The 15,300-nt window shown below is 47.1% G+C and overlaps 1 protein-coding gene and 1 long non-coding RNA gene across 7 annotated transcripts in view; one reads left to right on the top strand and one right to left on the bottom strand.

The window, feature by feature from the left end:
- Window positions 1-15,300, top strand: part of ZBTB20 (zinc finger and BTB domain containing 20) — a 759,091-nt gene that overhangs the window by 407,910 nt on the left and 335,881 nt on the right. The gene's annotated exons all lie outside the window — the stretch shown is intronic.
- LOC146058658 (uncharacterized) overlaps window positions 1-15,300 on the bottom strand; it is a 41,511-nt gene that overhangs the window by 5,374 nt on the left and 20,837 nt on the right. The window contains exon 3 of the long non-coding RNA XR_014469881.1: window positions 12,765-12,939. This is a non-coding gene — a long non-coding RNA (uncharacterized LOC146058658). The remainder of the gene's footprint in view (window positions 1-12,764; window positions 12,940-15,300) is intronic.

Raw genomic sequence — 15,300 nt, 5'->3', positions numbered from 1 at the left:
AGGCAGGATTAGGCTGCAGTGGGGGGCAGGTTACTGTTAGGCTGCAAGAAGGATTAGACTGCAGTGAGGGGCAGGTTACTGTTAGGCTGCGGATAGGATTAGGCTGCAGTGGAGGGCAGGTTACTGTTAGGCTGCGGGCAGGATTAGGCTGCAGTTGGGGGCAGGTTACTGTTAGGCTGCAGGCAGGATTAGGCTGCAGTGGAGGGCAGGTTACTGTTAGGCTGCAGGTAGGATTAGGCTGCAGTTGGGGGCAGGTTACTGTTAGGCTGCAGTGGGAGGCAGGTTACTGTTAGGCTGCAGGCAGGATTAGGCTGCAGTGGGGGGCAGGTTACTGTTAGGCTGTGGGCAGGATTAGGCTGCAGTTGGGGGCAGGTTACTGTTAGGCTGCAGTGGGAGGCAGGTTACTGTTAGGCTGCAGGTAGGATTAGTCTGCAGTGGGGGGCAGGTTACTGTTAGGCTGCAGGTAGGATTAGTCTGCAGTGGAGGGCAGGTTACTGTTAGGCTGCAGGTAGGATTAGTCTGCAGTGGAGGGCAGGTTACTGTTAGGCTGCAGGTAGGATTAGTCTGCAGTGGAGGGCAGGTTACTGTTAGGCTGCAGGTAGGATTAGTCTGCAGTTGGGGGCAGATTACTGCTAGGCTGCAGGTAGGATTAGTCTGCAGTGGAGGGCAGGTTACTGTTACGCTGCAGGTAGGATTAGTCTGCAGTGGAGGGCAGGTTACTGTTAGGCTGCGGGCAGGATTAGTCTGCAGTTGGCGGAAGGTTACTGTTAGGCTGCAGGTAGGATTAGTCTGCAGTGGAGGGCAGGTTACTGTTAGGCTGCAGGTAGGATTAGTCTGCAGTGGAGGGCAGGTTACTGTTAGGCTGCGGGCAGGATTAGGCTGCAGTGGGGGGCAGGTTACTGCTAGGCTGCAGGTAGGATTAGTCTGCAGTGGAGGGCAGGTTACTGTTAGGCTGCAGGTAGGATTAGTCTGCAGTGGAGGGCAGGTTACTGTTAGGCTGCAGGTAGGATTAGTCTGCAGTGGAGGGCAGGTTACTGTTAGGCTGCAGGCAGGATTAGGCTGCAGTGGAGGGCAGGTTACTGTTAGGCTGCGGGCAGGATTAGGCTGCAGTGGAGGGAAGGTTACTGTTAGTCTGCGGGCAGGATTAGGCTGCAGTGGGGGGCAGGTTACTGCTAGGCTGCAGGCAGGATTAGGCTGCAGTGGGGGGCAGGTTACTGTTAGGCTGCAGGCAGGATTAGGCTGCAGTGGGGGGCGATTAGGCTGCAGTGGGGGGCAGGTTACTGTTAGGCTGCGGGCAGGATTAGTCTGCAGTGGAGGGCAGGTTACTGTTAGGCTGTGGGCAGGATTAGGCTGCAGTGGAGGGCAGGTTAATTTTAGGCTGTGGGCAGGATTAGGCTGCAGTGGGGGGCAGGTTACTGCTAGGCTGCGGGCAGGATTAGGCTGCAGTGGAGGGCAGGTTAATTTTAGGCTGTTGGCAGGATTAGGGTTAAGCTGCGGTGGGGTTTACTGTTAGGCTTAGGGCAGGAGGATTATAGTTAGGCCACTGGCCTAAATACGTGACAGCTGTAAACCACACTGACGCTGCTGTGCGTTATAAGGAGAAGATAAGTCACCACTGGACCACCAGGGACATACTGTTGACATCCTAACATTGACCCCTCTCTACATGATACGCGTCGGCATGTTGTACCCCACCCACACATTACTACTCCCCCGTGTTCCTGTGATATCTATTGAACTTATATTTCCATGAAGCCGTTTTCCACTTGTCCTTAGTAGATCAGAACGTTGATGCCTCCCGCAGATGCTTTGAGTAGGGTATACCTAATGTTCCTCGCCTCCTGCCCTTATCACTATCTAATGTATAAGGTACCACATTACAAATCCGCGCCCTGGAATAGGTTGGCGCTATACAAATGATTTGATAATAATAAATAATAACGATGGTCCGTATTATTAGTGGTAAATGAGTATTCCACTCATGTAACTGACACAGCCCGCGTTTAACCTTCTCCATGTTCACTACTGGAGTCTGCATTGTTTCGTCTGGGCTGGGTGAACTGAAGAATCACTTGAAAGGATTTAAGATGAATATATTTGGGAAGGAAACACCTGATGTTACCATGGTAATAGTTTAGAATTTGGAGGGATTATTTGAGAAGAATCTTAGACAATGAACGTGGATTTTCAGGTTTTTAGCAGAGGATTTTAGCATCTGTTTGGGGGGGATGAGCCCCCTGCAATCTGCCCGTCCTTTGTTCTGCGTTGCGGTGAGCTATCATTTTTTGGGCCGCGGGGATAAAGGACACAAGTGCTGCTCGGTGAGGGCGTTTGGAGACTGAATATCATTGTGTTTCTGGCGCTATTGATTTTTGCTGCAGCTGATATTTCAATCTGGGTGCAGCAATGACTGAGAGTCTACGCACGCTGTCAAGAAGAAATATGATCGTGTCTTAAAAGATTAATAATGCTGCCGGTCCTCTGGAGGGCTATCTTAATTCACTGGCCTGTTCCCTGGCATGTTCTGTAATTTATCTAGTCTGATTTGAATAGCAAATGGCAATCGGCTGCCATTAGGGAAATGGGCATCATTTTTATTGATCCAGCAAGAGCTGGGTTTTTATTTAAGGAGGACGGCACAACAATATTAACAGTTAGCGGCGCAGTAAGAGAAAACAAGAGGACGCCGCTTCCAACGCGGCGCATCTGATGAAGATGTGTATTTTATTGTCCGGCGGGTTATTGGGAACACTTGATATGATGAGCGATGCGTTGAGATCTCGTGTCCCCGAAATAATCTGTTGTGTGACAGCGTGGGTCAGAAATAGATTCTCTTGCACTCGTGTGAAGTATGTCATCGCAGACGTGGTCCGTTGGTTGTGGGTGGGTTCTGTGCACTTATATAGGGACGGATTAGCACAGTAAGTGCTTGTTGATTTAGGCTACATAAGTGTTGCTACTTACAAACAGCATTTGTAGTTTGTGTTGCTCCTGTTAGGCCGCAGCTGCTATGGGCGGCTTGGCCGATCATGAAGGGAGGCTTGGGCATAGAACTTGTGTTCTCCGGCTTTCCTCGGGCCTTGCGTCGCTCCTTCGAGCATGTGGTGGGGCCTTCACATTCATAATGAAGCATCGTTGTGGGGTGTGTGCCACTTTTAGGGACCCTGACATCCCAAATCTGTAACTCATGCATGGAGTCCAACCATGGATGGCAAGTACAGATGAAGAGATAAGGGGGCCTGTCTGCATCCTCTCTAGCCAGCAATGATGTAGACACTTGGCACCAGGGTCCCAGAGTCTACTGCGCAGGTCTCCAGGAAAATGGCCGTCATGCCCTTTTCTGTGTGATTTCAGCAGGGCTGCTGCTGCCAACGTATTGAAAAATGGGTGCAAGGTGTGCGGTGTGGTATACCCCATAATGTGCATAGAAATTAAAATATTCGACTACTGGTGGCTACCTTAACCCTTTGAGTGCTAACGTTGCTGTGAGAGATTCGCAAAATATCCACTAAAATGCCAGGGTCACTCCTAGTACCTGCCTTGTTCCATTAGTATAGCTGACCAGTGGCGGATCCAGAGAGGGGGGACCGCAGCACAGATCAAAATTCAAATAGGGGAGCCTCACCAACTACCATTTTAAACTGACTCACTGGTAGTGGATGTGGTTCCCTTATTTGAATTTTGAACTGCAGATGGAGCCAGGTTTAATCATCCGGATGGCGCGCTGGAGCTTTCCATCTGAGGGCGCTGTTCTCTGAGACTGGGACGTGCGAGCATCTCACACGGCCCATTGCCACGAATGTCTGATGACTCCATAAGTCTACACAACATGGAAACTTGCACCAGCTACACAATTGAGTGTGGCCTCCAATGTGAGTGTCATAGTACACCACCACCTGAGCGCCCTACCTGTGACACTCCTATAACACGCCCACAGAGGAACCATCTCCATACATACTGCATAACCACCGCCAAGATCATTTCCAAGACCATGCGCCTCACTCGCAATGTGGAGGCATGCGCTGGGCACATATATAACGACTTATAGGCACGCCCTGGTAAGTAGCATCAACCATCTGTGTAAATAAACCTCAGAATCGGGCCCTGGGTGAGTTTGCCCCGTATGATATACATGTCCTCAGAGATTACTTGCGATCGGGTCTTACAAATAGAGACCGCAGACCAGCGACATCGGCCAGTCTGTGGATTTGCACTTTGGGAAATGACATTTATGGAGTTATGAGAATCCACTCACACTACAGTAATTGGATCCTATTTCTGCTGCGAGGATTACATGTCCAGGAATATGTTAGTGTTAAGTGTAATAAGACAGATAATAACATTTGGTGCTCGTTTAATGCAAACCCAGATTTGAAGATAAAAATACCGTCTGATGTGCTGCCAGGCAGAAGAAGAGGGCTATGTACTAATCTGCTTCCAATAGGAGTATTCCTGGGACTTGCTCCAGTGCTGGAAAGTGTGCAGCTTTCTATGCAGGTGCCGGTTCTCTCCCAGCCTGGTACATGTGGTGCCATGTGACCCCCCCCCCACCCTTCCCCCAACATGCTGTGCATCATATAGGCGTCTCTGTGTATCCACTCGTTGCCTTCTTGTTACATAAGCCCATATAAGACGTGACTTTGCTCCAGTCTCTGTCACTCTAGTGTTGCTCCGGCCATGTGATCTGGATCATTGGCCAACATTGTCTTGTACTGTAAGTCGCTGTTTTCTTGTCTTGCTTGTTTGTTTATGCACATTGTCAGGCGTGGCTGAACCCTTGTGATGCCATATAAATAAAAGATAATAATAATCTTTGTCATGTTCCCACTTTACAGCCACTGTTCTGTTGGTCCTCCCGTGGGCTACATGATGCGTGGAAAACACCCTTTGCTAGGAGATTATTTCCCAGTCCTATGAAACCACACTTATTTTTTTCCAGGAAACTGATCCACTTTAGCCTTGTACTACATTGCTGTGGTATGTGCTAGAGGGCTTCTTACCACCATAAATTCTATCTTTTATGTCTGCTATCAAGTTCCTATTCCATAAGTTCATCTGACATCGTGTTCCTCTGGTATCATGTTCCTCTGCCATCATGTTCTTCTTCCATAAGTTTCTCTGCCATCATGTTCCTCTTCCATCAGTTCCTCTGGAATCATGTTCCTCTACCATAAGTTCATCTGACATCATGTTCCTCTGCCATCATGTTCCTCTTCCAACAGTTCCTCTGCCATCATGTTCCTCTTCCATCAGTTCCTCTGCCATCATGTTCCTCTTCCATAAGTTCCTCTGGCATCATGTTCCTCTGCCATCATGTTCCTCTTCCATCAGTTCCTCTGCCATCATGTTCCTCTTCCATAAGTTCCTCTGGCATCATGTTCTTCTGCCATCATGTTCCTCTGGCATCATGTTCCTCTGGCATCATGTTCCTCTGGCATCGTGGTCCTCTGGCATCGTGTTCCTCTGGCATCGTGTTCCTCTGGCATCGTGTTCCTCTTCCATCAGTTCCTCTGGCATCATGTTCCTCTGGCATCATCTTCCTCTGGCATCATGTTCCTCTTCCATAAGTTCCTCTGGCATCATGTTCCTCTTCCATAAGTTCCTCTGGCATCATGTTCCTCTGGCATCATGTTCCTCTGGCATCATGTTCCTCTGGCATCATCTTACTCTGCCATCATGTTCCTCTGGCATTATGTTCCTCTTCCATAAGTTCCTCTGGCATCATGTTCCTCTTCCATAAGTTCCTCTGGCATCATGTTCATCTGCCATCATGTTCCTCTTCCATAAGATCCTTGGGCATCATGTTCCCCTGCCATCAAGTTCCTCTGCCATCATGTTCCTCTTCCATAAGGTTCTCTGGCATCATGTTCCTCTGCCATAAGTTCCTTTGACATCATGTTCCTTTAACATCAGGTTTCTCTCCCATCAGGTTACTCTGGCATCAGGTCCCTCTGCCATCAGGTTCCACTCCCATATGGTTCCTTAGGTATCAGGTCCCTCTTCCATCAGGTTCCTCTGCCACAGGTTCCTTTCCCATCAGGTTCCTCTTCTATCAGGTCCCTCTGCCATCAGGTTCCTCTCCCACAGGTTCCTCTTCTATCAGGTCCCTCTGCCATCAGGTTCCTCTCCCATAAGGTTCCTTTGGTATCAGGTCCCTCTCCCATCAGGTTCCTCTTCATCCATAAATTGTTGCACATTATTTTCCATTGTAGCCACAGACTTCTACAGCTCCTTCAACATCACATCAACATCCTTATGTCCAGAAAATACATACAGGGTGGTGACCTCATCTAGGTTTGTGTTTGTAGGTGCATACATTTTCACGACTGTACAATGAAGTGTTCCATGCTTCGAAGTTTATTTTGTTTCCAGTTCTCTCGTACCCCTCCCCGAACTCATCCCACCTACTGTATAATCCTATCTCTGATTTCTTTTCCTAAACTATCTTTCATCTTGATTTTTTGTTTTGTTTTTGTGGGCATCCCCTGTACCATGCTGTAGACCTTGCAGAGAGAGGACTAGCTATGATTATTGAGTTCATCCTCTAATCTCCGTTACGAAGCTGTAAGCTGCTGCTACAGGGGTGTGCGTATGGCAGAAAGGTTTTCTAATACTTCTTGTAGTCTGACCCAGTGCTCGCTGCTCTGGGGATTATTGGAAAATTCCTAAACCACCTTATTATCGCTCCCAGAACCTCGTAGGAGTGCGGCTCCATTTCACTGTGCACCATTCACAGAGTCCAGGACAGCGCTTAAACCCGATAATTAATAAATAGGCCCCTTAGGGCATTTACAATACACGCCTCCCTGGGAACAGCTGAAACACTGTAACAATAAATACTGTATAGAAAATAGGTGTGCGAGCATAAGTGGCCATTACGCCTGGTGCAATGTCACACAGATAATGGGAATGCAGGATTTGCCCTATTCCCACCAGTGCCAGAGGGCCGCTGTATAGGAGCTGAAGCAGTTAAAGAGTGGAGGCTGCGGCTGTCTCTCATGCAGTCCCAGTCTCAGCTGCTCCCAGTAGGGTCCCGGTGAATAATGGGCCAGGAGCTCTGACTCTGTGGGAGGTAATGGCTAATTTGGCAGCAGCCTTTCTTAGCCCCATTTGTACATGAAATGTTAAGGAGGTCAGACCCATGGCGACTGCGACACCAGACACAATCCTTCTTCATTATCGCTGAAGTCTCCTAACTGGCGATTAAAAAAAAAAACCTACCGTGGGACATGGCTGGGAATAATAGCTATAAAATCAATGGAGAACTCCCTTTCTAAACGTTCTAATTTCTCCACTGTAAATTGTGATATTTGCATAAGTATTTGGTTAATGTGCAGCAGACGGCGCGGTGATAGCTGTTATTATTTTCAGCGTTAAAGCGCTTTAATGTTGTGTTCTATCACGGCTGAGCCCACCCGATTAAGTAGCCCCCGAGCGCTGCCTGCCAGGAGCATTTGTACAGAGGTGTGTAAGCTGAAAGGCCAATTGTTCCCTGTCGTTATGTGGCCTGAAAAGGGCAAACTTAATTAAACAGGTTATATGCTACGTAGCCGGAGTCTCAGCAGCTGGCGTCCAGGAGGCTGACGGGGCATGCTGGTACTTGTGGTACAACAGCTTGTCTAAGGGGGAACTGGAAGATGAAATACATTGATGCAATGCTACATCGAAGTTCATTTTAGACGGCTGCTCCTATTGGGAGGGGAGCGCGGTCTGCACTGGGGGCCACTGTGTTTTTCCTGTTCGGCCCTTTGGGGTGCCTTGGCAATTCTTCATTCTTGTTTGATGTGCCATGAGTTGAATAAGGTTGGAAATCACTGATCTAGACACTGTAGACCTTTTAATCCATAACCAACCCCACGTGGGGCAGCACGGATGGTGTAATGGTTAGTATTACTGCCTCACATCGCCGAGGTCATGGGTTCGATTCCCACCATGGCTATAACTGTGCGGAGTATGTGTGCAGGGCAGCACGGATGGTGTAATGGTTAGCATTACTGCCTCACAGCGCTGAGGTCATGGGTTCTATCCCCACCATGTGTTATATATACGGGGCAGTACGGACGGTGTAATGGTTAGCATTACTGCCTCACAGCAATGAGGTCATGGGTTCTATCCCCACCATGGCTATAACTGTGCGGAGTATGTGTGCAGGGCAGCACGGATGGTGTAATGGTTAGCATTACTGCCTCACAGCGCTGAGGTCATGGGTTCTATCCCCACCATGTGTTATATATACGGGGCAGTACGGACGGTGTAATGGTTAGCATTACTGCCTCACAGCGCTGAGGTCATGGGTTCTATCCCCACCATGGCTCTAACTGTGCGGAGTATGTGTGCAGGGCAGCACGGATGGTGTAATGGTTAGCATTACTGCCTCACAGCGCTGAGGTCATGGGTTCTATCCCCACCATGTGTTATATATACGGGGCAGTACGGACGGTGTAATGGTTAGCATTACTGCCTCACAGCGCTGAGGTCATGGGTTCTATCCCCACCATGGCTCTAACTGTGCGGAGTATGTGTGCAGGGCAGCACGGATGGTGTAATGGTTAGCATTACTGCCTCACAGCGCTGAGGTCATGGGTTCTATCCCCACCATGGCTATAACTGTGCGGAGTATGTGTGCAGGGCAGTACGGATGGTGTAATGGTTAGCATTACTGCCTCACAGCACTGAGGTCATGGGTTCTATCCCCACCATGTGTTATATATACGGGGCAGTACGGACGGTGTAATGGTTAGCATTACTGCCTCACAGCGCTGAGGTCATGGGTTCTATCCCCACCATGGCTATAACTGTGTGGAGTATGTGTGCAGGGCAGTACGGACGGTGTAATGGTTAGCATTACTGCCTCACAGCACTGAGGTCATGGGTTCTATCCCCACCATGTGTTATATATACGGGGCAGTACGGATGGTGTAATGGTTAGCATTACTGCCTCACAGCACCGAGGTCATGAGTTCTATCCCCACCATGTGTTATATATACAGGGCAGTATATACAGGGCAGTACAGACGGTGTAATGGTGAGCATTACTGCCTCACAGCACTGAGGTCATGGGTCTATTCCCAACATGGCCCTAACTGTGCAGAGTTTGTATATTCTCCCCGTAATTGCGTGGGTTTCCTCCCACAATCCAAAAATATCCAGGTAGGCTAATTGGCTCCCTAGAATGTCTATGTGCGTGTAGGGAATATAGATTGTAAACTCCACTGGGGCAGGGACTGATGTGAATGTTCAAATATTCTCTGTACTGCGCTGCATAATATGTGTGCGCTATATAAGAAACTGGTAATAAATAAATAATAATAATGTGCTCCTGGCCGGATCTGCATACCTGCTGTATGCCTAAATGGGGGATTGGTACGAAATCCCGGCAGTCGGACTCCCAGCGTTCAAAATCCCGATGCCGGAATCCCGACCACCGAAATCCCAATCCTTGCGGGCCCGGTGCCTCGCTATGCTCGGCACACTCATTTATTCTCACTCTATGGGGGTCGGGATTTTGAACGCCGGGATTCAGACCGCCGGGATTATAACTGCATCCCTCTAAATGATACCAATTAACCCTATGATGCACCCATTTCCTACCTATTGGTTCATAAATCAACCAATCTGTCTATCATGTGGACTGATCCTCATCGCAGACTGCTGACACCACCTTTAGGGCCTTATTCAGATCTGAGTTCAGTACACATTTGTTTGGAAAATGGGCAAAACCACATGCACTGCAGGTGGAGCAGATGAAACCTGTGCAGAGAGAGTTAAATTTGGGTGGGGTGTGCTGAAACTGAAATCTAAATTGCAGTATAAAAATAATGCAGCCAGTATTTACCCTGCACAGAAACAAAATAACTCACCCAAATCTAACTCTCTCTATACTTGTTACATTTGCCCCACCTGCAGTGCACATGGTTTTGCCCATTTTCCAAACAAATTTGTACTGAGCTCAGATCTGAATACGGCCCTTAGTTTCTGCCAATAGACCTGGGTAGGTATCGGAATAACTAACAGTCCACTGATACTGATATGTGGTTACTCATTACGTGATACTGAGGGTTCAGGCAGTCACTGCAGTGTACACTTAGGGGGGACTTCCAGTTGAACATAAATGCTGACTGATATTTGCTAATGCACAAATACTACAGGCTATAGCCTGGTTTGGGGTATTCTGGGATACACACCAGCCTAGATGGAATATGCATATGGAGTAAAACTATATATCAATATCATCTACTATAAACCTGCTCCTGTCTCATGTAGGTGATGAGTTTGTGCTTCAGTGCAAATGGAATATATTACTACTACTAATAATCATGTATGCAGCTTAGTAATACGCAGCCTGTGATATATGTCAGTGCCCTATACTGTCTCTAAGCTCTGCTTATCTACTGTAGTTTTCAGTGAAATTGTTGCAATATGTGATTACATTTATTATACTCAATGCCAGATCCTATTGTAAAGGGGAATCTTTATCTAATATGCAATTAGCTAATTATTACAGAAAATTGTCCAATAAAATGATATATTAAGTATATTATATTAGTCTGGTAATTACGACAATAGGTGGCTTATAAAGGTAACGATGATGCGTTTCACCAAAACAAGGCACCTGACTGTAACATCAGTCTCCCCACCCCAGATCAACGACCCTGATGATCCTCTTGAAACACGTTGGGTTGTGTGGAATGCAAGAAATTGGCATGATACTGCAAATTAGAGCATGCCATTGCCTTTGTGTACATATATATGTATCCGGACTTGATCCGGATGTAGGAGGTGTCTTGTTAAACGCAATGTTACGTCTTTGCTATTTAATCGGTGGTTTTTCTTTGTACCATGTGGCTTGACAAAAACTCAAGTAAAGAGTTGAAACGTTGCAGGAACCATGTGTGCTGTTTCCATTATTTGAAATCTATATACCAAGACCAGAGTGACGCTGACCCAAGAATTATATATATATATATATATATATATATATATATGGTACTTGTTTCCTAGCACGGCCACAATCGCGGCCATCGTGTGCCTTTAAGTTAAGGTACACGATGGACGCGATGGATCCGATTTCCTTTGAAATCAGGTCCATTTTGCCGGCAAAGGCAAAATCGGGGGCATCGCGTCGGTCGCGTGCATTAACATGGCCTCCGACGCGACCGACGCGATGCCCGCGATTTTGTCATAGGCTTCAATGTTAAAATATTTTTAACATTGAAATCGAGAGCATCGCGTCGGTCTTGTGCCATTATAATGCCACAAGATGAGATGGACTTGATTAAGTCCATTTTACATAGGAAACAATGTGAAATGGGCCAATATGACCCATTTCACATTGTATATGGCCCCGTCATGGGTTACGCAAGCCCATTGTGAGCGTCACCCCATGATTGACGCCAACCCGAAGCGTGGCGAGCGCAGCAACCTTTTCATACCCCTACTATCTACGTCGGCGTGGAGTTGAGAAAAGAAAGTGTGGCGAGCGCAGCGAGCCACCGAGCCCGAAGCGTGGCGAGCGCAGCGTATACCTGTGAAGTTATACGCGGCCCCTCGCGGGGCTCGCCACGCTTCGGGCTCGGTGGCTCGCTGTGCTCGCCACACTTCATATTCTCAACTCCACGCTGATGTGGATAGTAGGGGTATGAAAAGGTCGGAGGACGCGCACCGCCGCCCCTCGCGGGCTCACTGCGCTCGCCACACTTTGGGTTCGCGTCAATCGTGGGGTGGCGTTGAGGGGGTAAAATTTACATTGACTCCAATGTAAAATAGGGTCCCAGGGGCCCTATTCACATTTGATTAAATGTAAAAATCGGGTCGATCGCATCGCATGCGATGCGACCGACGCGATTTTTCCGACACGATCACCCCGATGCAAATCGGTGTGGCCGTGCTAGGAAACAAGTACCATATATATATATATATAAACCTCTGTAGTAACAGCGGCACTCCTCAGACTTTTTGAAGATAATAAAAATCCTTTATTGGCACCCAACGGCGTTTCGGGGGGGATGCGGTCATTTGGTCTACTGCATTATGGTCGACAGTCATTAGGTCGAATCCATTAGGTCGACATGCTAAAAGGTCGACATGACTCTAGGTCGACATGGGAAAAGGTCGACATGATTCTAGTTCGAAAGGTCATTAGTTCGACAGGTCATTAGTTCGACAAGGTCATTAGTTCGACATTGTCTATGTTGACATTCACAAGGTCGACATGGAGTTTTTCACTGTTTTTTGAGCCAACATGTGCCGACAGGCGGTATTTCATGCCCTACCATCCACTAGGGCGTGGTGGGAGAATAAAATAGTGTGCCGAGCGTAGCGAGGCACCGTGCCCGACGCATAGCGAGCGCAGCGAGCGATGCGAGGGGATGCAGTGCACTTTAAACTGTGTCCATGTCGACTGTGTTGACATTCAGGTAAAAAAACAGTGAAAAACCCCATGTCGACCTTGTGAATGTCGACATAGACAATGTCGAACTAATGACCTTGTCGAACTAATGACCTGTCGAACTAATGACCTTTCGACCTAGAATCATGTCGACCTTTTCCCATGTCGACCTAGAGTCATGTCGACCTTTTAGCATGTCGACCTAATGGATTCGACCTAATGACTTTCGACCATAATGCAATAGACCAAATGATCCCAACCCGTTTCGGGGTATATCCCCCCGTCTTCAGGGACTTCAAGAACAAGTGATATGTACAAAACAAACATTTATATAGCATGTGTGACAATCAAGAAATTAAAAAATGAGTGATCTCACCTGTCTGGCGTCGCCGCCCGCTCCGGGTGCTCCACGCTGGCTTCCCCCGTCGCTTCCAATACACGTGGGACGGCGGTGCCGCACAATGACGACACTCCGGCCGGGACTCGCTGTTGCTAGGCTGCGCCTGCAGATGTAAACAAAAGGCGGCCATTCTTTAAGCAGAACGCGGTCCCTGCATATGATAAAAAACATTAAAGAGTTACTGATTAAAAAATGATGATAAAAAACATGAGAATATATTAGATCTTAGACAGCAATGATGAATAATATCACAATGCAATATTCTGGATAAACTGATGTGGAAATTATATTACATTATTTTAAGTAGACTTTAAGGTGGGAATTTCCTCTACCAAAGGCAATGCGTAACCCAGTAATGGAGCAATGTGTGCATAATATAGGTGACGGATCATTCAAAGAAAACACTGCAGTCCCAAAGCCTCATTCAATCCCCTGGGGGCGATGGTGTCCAAAAAATATATCCATTTACTTTCTCTCTGTAAAACGATTTTGGCCCTATTACCACCCCTTAAAGTGGAGGGGACATGGTCAATTATAATTGCCCTAAGACTGGGAATGGTATGTTTGTGTAGGGCAAAATGCCTGGCTACAGGCTGTTCACTGGAGCCACTGCTAAGGGCTTGTTTGATTGCACTACGATGTTGGGCCATACGCTCCCTGAACTGCCTTGGGTCTTACCCACATATGACAGTCCACATGGAGTATGTTAACATGTATATAACATACGTAGTGGTACAGGTGACGGCTTGTTTGATGTTTATGCGTCTACCTGTATGGGGGTGATTGAATGTTTTGCTTGGTGTTAGGGTATTGCACGTTGTGCAACCCAAGCATCTAAAGCATCCAGTTTTTTGGGTTAAAAAGTGAGTATGTTGTTTTTTAAGGAGAGGGGTGACATCCAATTTAACCACTTTATCTCGGATGTTGCTACCCCTTGTATAACTGGGCAACAATCTACTAGTTTTCAGAGTGGGTAAATCCGGGTCTGAGTTAATCATGGGCCACCAGCGTTTAGCCTTTTTTATGACCGGATCTGTATTAATTGTGAATTTGTTAACCCATGGTATCACTTCACCCATATTTTTCTTGGGTTTGGCGATCATGGTTTGTGGTCTAGGTATGGACAGAACTTTCTCTTTAAGTTTACCCAATTCAATACGATCATAGCCCCTCTCTACAAACTTCTCGATCATTTGATTTAATGCTTTCACCGTCTGGTCCGGATCTGACGTGACGTTATTCTATATATACTAGGTCATTCATTGCACCCTATGGGCGCTCTTAACACTGGCGTCAGGGGCTGCGCCCCCTTAATTTGTGAACGTTTGTATTTGTGAGGTTAGCAGGCTGACCGTAAGACTGTAATTATGATATTTTATTATTTGTAGTGAAAAATGTACACTTTAGTCAGTCTGTACCCTGTAGTCCTATGTATGTCTGTATTTCCCAGGACTTTATTCATGTAAGCATTATACCATTGAGACCATTTGCCCGTGGTTACGTCACTGCCTCCAGGTAATGTTCTTAGTAAACTGTGATGGTATCATGAATAAGGGATTTGTGACTATGAAGTTAATTATGGCAGTCTTCCCAAATGCGTATTACTTAAATATTGTAACTGTGTATGTGGAGACAAATGGTCCGGCTAGAAGCGACCAAATGCTTAGATTAGAATCTGTTCAGTTTGTGTATAGTTTTTGGTTCAGGGATCAAAGGACCTCTTTATAGGCTGTTTAGTAACAGAGACAACAGGTAGTGGCAGAGACATACACTTCCCCCCCAAATAACAAGAAGCTAAAGGCTGGATAACACCAGGGTCACTCTCCAGAGAAGAGATCTGTTTACATGAAGGTGTGAAATCCCTCACATACACAAGCTTCAAAGCCAGATGAACAGAGTGAGTTAATCAGCCCCTGGACAGGTAATAGGAGACCCTGTTACATTCATGCAACTGCACCCAGCATAGGGAGGGTTAAGAATTCCTGAGGGAGGGGGAGAGGGGTGCCTTTGGGATGTAAGTTGGGGTTTTGCAGGAAGAGAGGGGAGGGAATTGATGGACTGTCCTGGACTAAGAGGTTATGCTCTGTCTAGGTATCGTGTGGACTTATATGCTATCACTGCTGTGGGGATTAAGTGATAGTTTGCCCTGTGGAACTGATCTGGGACTGTGACTATACAAGGACTGTCTGTTTGGGCCTGCTACCTGAATATCTTTCTACTCTGCAATTTACCTTTGCCACTGTTTATTGTCTATTTGTGCGTGCTGTGGAAAATAAACCATTCTTCTGGTTTCATCTGCTCGGTGTCTGAGTGATTGAGGAACTCGTACCCTCACATTTGGCGGCAGCGACAGTGGGATCATTCAGACACCAACCATCGAGCACAGAAAGCACAGAGAACAGAGGATCAGACCATATGTAAGGAAACGGAAAATGCAATAAGGTGATGTTCAGCAAGTGAGCAGGTGTCATTCCTGTGGAAAGGGAAAATGTTTCCAAGGAAAGAAAATCGA

This window comes from Crinia signifera, chromosome 2, assembly GCF_055691185.1.
Source record: "Crinia signifera chromosome 2, ASM5569118v1, whole genome shotgun sequence".
In the NCBI taxonomy this organism is placed as follows: Eukaryota; Metazoa; Chordata; class Amphibia; order Anura; family Myobatrachidae; genus Crinia; species Crinia signifera.
Note: the sequence above shows the minus strand (reverse complement) of the source record. Positions and strands in the feature narration are given on the sequence as shown.